At 41.4% G+C, this 4,947-nt stretch overlaps 1 protein-coding gene across 1 annotated transcript in view; it reads right to left on the reverse strand.

Annotated features, from left to right (window-relative positions):
* The window catches only part of kif7 (kinesin family member 7), a 16,714-nt gene extending 12,090 nt beyond the window's left edge, over positions 1 to 4,624 (reverse strand). The window contains exon 1 of the mRNA XM_027281723.1: positions 4,468 to 4,624. The gene's annotated coding sequence lies outside the window, so the exon portion shown is untranslated. The remainder of the gene's footprint in view (positions 1 to 4,467) is intronic.
* Positions 4,625 to 4,947: the final 323 nt, after the last annotated feature.

Here is a 4,947-nt window from a genome sequence, read left to right on the forward strand (position 1 = left end):
AAAATGGTACACTGCAACTTTAGCATATGCTCATCCTATAAAAGATAACTTTTGACTTCACACACTTCCACAGGCTGAACCAACTCTGCTGGCTGGTTACCTGTCTGTATGTGCCTCCATTCTGACTGTGCTGCATGGAGCCCATAGGGGCCGTGTGTGGCCGCGATCTCAAGTTAAGGCCCAGGCCCATCAGCCCCGGAGTAGACAGATGACACTGCAGCTCTGCTATTAAGTCCGTTGCTCCTGCAGCTTATCGCTCTGAGACAGGGGGGAAGTAATCAAATAAGTAACATGTCATGTAAAGTAACAAATCTGTGTAATATAAGTTGACACCGCTTGGGGAGGGGACGATCACTCTGTTTCCAATCTGGCTCATATTACTGCAGCTCAGCTTGGTTAGCCCTGCTGTGACAATTCACAGTAAATATGAACTGAGAACACGCACTAATGGAAGACACATATTAGAATTTCACTGCTCATACCTGCTGTTTGTTCTCTCATAGCGTCCTCTGAGCTGCTAAAAAGTCTGTGTTCTCGCTCTCCAACCTCTGGATCTGTGCTTGAAGTGGGCAATACTGTCCTCTTTCTCTGCATCTTTCTCACTTTCATGTTCGTGGCTCCATCTCTCGTCCACAGCCTCTGCATCCTGGGTAATTTTAAACACAAATAAAATGCAGCACATTATGCCTAAAATCCCTGAATTTTACACGAAAGAATTTGTTCGCTTCAGGTGTGGAAAAGAGACACACCTGGTTCCTTACAGAAGGCCTTCCTCTCCTTAATGCCACACTGTCCTCGGTGGAGCTGTTCTCGATACCGCTGTCTGGTCCTGAGGCAGTGGTCAGTCCGCTTCGTTCCTCCTCCACGGAGCACAGCCCCTCCTTCACTCTCAGACTCTGTTCTGCAGTCAGAGCCCCTTCGCTCTGCAGCTCCCGCAGCAACCTGTGATACATTAGTAACAGAAGATTTTAAAGAAAAAAATAATGATGATGATGTACGCCACTAGCTTTTGCTACAATAAACATAATTTAATAATCATTTCTTCTTATTCTCTGCTCCTCAACTAACAACCAGTTTGAACATACTTTGTTCAGCACTGAGCTGCATTCCATAAGAAAAAAAAAAAAAAAAAAGATAGAAATTAGAAATATGTCAGTGTGTGGCTTTTAGGTATTTTTAAGTTTTTAGAGTTGTAATGAACAATGACCATATATCAACTTTGGCTAAACACAGCTCTAACACTGGTGGGTTTTGGTCTTTTTAGGGATTTGTAGACAAAATAAAAAAGTAGATCAATACCAGAATTCTCTCAACAGAGTGAAATCTCTCAAATTTACACGAGCAACTGAATTTCATTTGGATCACATAGAATTAATGAAAGATGCTTGAATATTATATATTCATAAATAGTTATGATCACTTATCACTTAATATCTCTATTTTAGTTTTTATATTGTGAACTTGTGCATGGGGCACCAATGGCACCCTTACAGCAAATTTAAAAATGATTCAGACTAGATTTAACTCGATCAATCCATGTGCTTTAACCTGTAAGCCAGTGTCTGTGCACGTCCCTGTAGTGGGCACTCTGCACTTGCAGTCTGCTGATCTCTCCCTCTCCGAGTCGGGGTCTCCTGTTTGGATCAGCGTGAGAAATAATGCGCGTCTCCGAACGCTTGCGGTTTTCGAGGGCCCTGCGAAGGGCGCTTGATTTGTTGCTCCAGCCCTTCCACCCGATCTGGCTCCCGCTTGCAGTTGACTGTTGCCCTGTTCTGATGGTCTGGCCCTTGTGGCGTAGTTTAGTGTGTTCAGACTCTCATCAAATCTGAGGAGGATGGGCTGATGCAGGCAATCATGAGTGTCTTTGAATTCCCTCCCAAAGAGTCTTTAGGATCCTAGGTGAGAAAGGTTATATAAATAAACCAAACTGGCATTAAATTGTAGGCAAAGTATCTCCATGAACGTATTAGAATGTACCTTGTGATTTTTGAATCTCTGTATGGTATGTGGAAGCCTTTCCTCTTGGGGTCACCCAGTGCCCCAATGACATTTCCAGAGCCAGAAGGCCGCTGTTAATCTGAATACTCTCTTAAGTCTCTCTCCGGTGTTCCCTGTCCTTGGATGCGCTCAGACCCTGCCAGGTCGACAAAGTGAACTTGGAAGACAACATTTGTGGTCCAGAACTTGTAGCAGTCCCATAAAGGCGAGAGCTTCCCCGACGCTGGTCCATATACACGGTAAAGATAGTGTGTGACCGGCTGGAGTTTAGATTCATCTGGGTTTCGCCAGTGTGCCTGGCTGTGTTTCCTGACTCGAGTAAACTCAAACCTCATCGAGACCCTCCCCTTCACACTCCTTTACGCCACACAAAAAACTTGAATCAATAGATGGAAAAACACTTAAATGCATATAATACATACATAAAGTAAAAAAATTAAGTTATATCACAACCACAGGAAACTGTTTAAGACTTATTGGCTGCCAATTCCATACCAATGTTGCCTTATCCTCCCGGATGTGGATGTCCTTGCTGCCGTCTCCACCTCCAGTAAGTCCTTGAATTCCTCTTTATAGACCTCCAGTAGGAGACTCGGACTGAGAAGTCTGTGAGTCATTTTCATCTAACAGCTTGAATATCTGCAACAGCCCTGGGGATGATACCCTGCTCCTCATCTCTAAAGGAGCCTACAATTAAACACCATTTAGAACATTTGTAATTGTGCAGGATAAACCGAAATGACAATGAATAAAGGATAAAATAAAATAACTTACAGATATTAGCCTCTCCCTGGTGTATGTCTTGCCCAGCCTGTCTGCCCATAGGCAAAGACCGTAGCATTGAACCCTTGAAAGAATGCATCTATAAGTGGGCGCGACAGACACCGAATAAACCTCCTCTTGACAGCAAGTTTCTTCAAATAGGTAGTCACATAGGAAGTGTCTGTCGTGACCCAGCGTAACCTGTGCAGCTCTGGTCTACGGTGATGCAGCTCTCGTGGCAGTGTAGAAGCTCTTTAGGCAGCAGGGGACGCCTCGAACGCCACTTGCACTGCAGAATAATCCCCTCTGCCTTGGCCACCGGCACTTTGGGAGACATTCCTTCTGCGCTGGTAGAGCTCCTCTGTGTTCCTCGCTATGTATGGATCATTTCGGGGCCACTGGAAGGATGGAAATCATCCGTCACCAAAAGTTTTTTTTACTGTCTGGCTGGCTGAAAGATGCAATATAGGCCATAAGTGAACATAATCGATTACTTGATTTCCCAGTGACGGCAGCTCAGCACACTTTTTTTTTTTTTGTACAATTTCTGCCACATTTCACTTTAAGCTAAAACCGGAGAGGTGGATATGGATAATTTATACTTTGATAATGCAATAAGTCGTGATGTTTTTGTAATAAAAGAGACTATTCTGGAAAGTTAGATAAAACTCACAGAAATCTTTACTACGGGAACGTTTGATTTCAGCTCATCAAAGGTAAATTGGGTTCTTCATCACACTGATGTAATAACACAAAAGAAAAACAGTGTTGCCATGAAGCTCCGCTGTTTATTGATTTGCCAACAATGGCCTGGAGATAATAAAGAGACAGCTGCCTCTTCGTCTCACAGTTTATCATCCTGCCCCGAGCACAATAAATAACGCTTCACTCGCCCTTGTTTTTGTCAAGCTTACAGTTTATGCATGCCATGTTTTAGACCTAATGGAAGTTGTGTTTTTCTTTCTTTATGACAATTTAAAAGGGCACCAGCATGTGGACAGTGCAGCTGAGAACAAGAATAGCAGCTGTCACAATGTTTTCATTATGTTAATGCAATCAACACATCGTGGAGCTGCTTCGTGTTAGAAAACAGATCTGACACACAGAGTTGGTAATATGTGACTTTACAGCAGTATGCACAAACAATTGGTTCAAACTTTATCATAAAAAAGCTTCAGTGATGGCTTATTTACTTCATTTCAAACACAGACCTTTTAAATTAAAATGGTCATTACATCAAATTTATCGACTTGACTAAAAACTGCAGCTTATGAAGTAACGCTGCGTTACTCTCAGTAAAGTGAGAACAACGTGGATCAAGTTTATGAAAACCTTCCTAACTCTGACGTAGTTCATGATTGTACACAGCTTTTTAAAAACACACCATGCGACTGTGAACTTATTTTGATGTTAGCAGGCTGGTTAGCCAGCCCCCGTTACCACCGTCAAACAAAGTAAACGGTCCCGTTATCTCATCCAAGAAAATCATGTCGGATTTTTCTAACTTTTTCCAAACAAGAAACTTCCCAACTTTTCACTCACACACTGTTTTGTCGCATGTTTTCCCCAGATAACCTCGGCTAAGCTAGAGTTAGCCAGTTAGCCAGCAGTCCGAACAACAAAAAACCAAAACATGAGGATGAGGCTGGATGATCAGACAACACGCACTGAGCGATCATAACCACGACATAAGCTGACATAACTTACTTTAATGTGGCACAAGTTGGACCATGGACTCAGGATAACACTGGAGTGTTTTTTTTTTTTTTTGGAGAATGGAAGTTGAGGGGCAGCCCGGGGGAGGAGGAGGAGGAGCCCGGGAAGTTTGGGCTGAGATCTGGGTGTGGTCTGAGGGAAGCATCATGGCTGAGAGGCCGCCTGCAGACCTGCAGAGTTTATTATTATTATTATTAGTAGTAGTAGTGTAGTGTATTAGTATTAGTATTATCATTATCTTATCATTATTTTATTATCAATTATTATTATTCTTAACATATTATTTTATTATTTTATTTTATTATTTTATTATTATAGTATTAGTAGTAGTATATTATTGTATTATCAATATCATATCTTATATTATTATCAAATTATTATTATTTAATTATTCTTATTATTATTATTATTATTATTATTTATTATTCATTATATTATATTTATTACTAATAATGACGCTCATATTGAACT

Source organism: Larimichthys crocea, chromosome VIII, assembly GCF_000972845.2.
Source record: "Larimichthys crocea isolate SSNF chromosome VIII, L_crocea_2.0, whole genome shotgun sequence".
Classification (NCBI taxonomy): Eukaryota; Metazoa; Chordata; class Actinopteri; family Sciaenidae; genus Larimichthys; species Larimichthys crocea.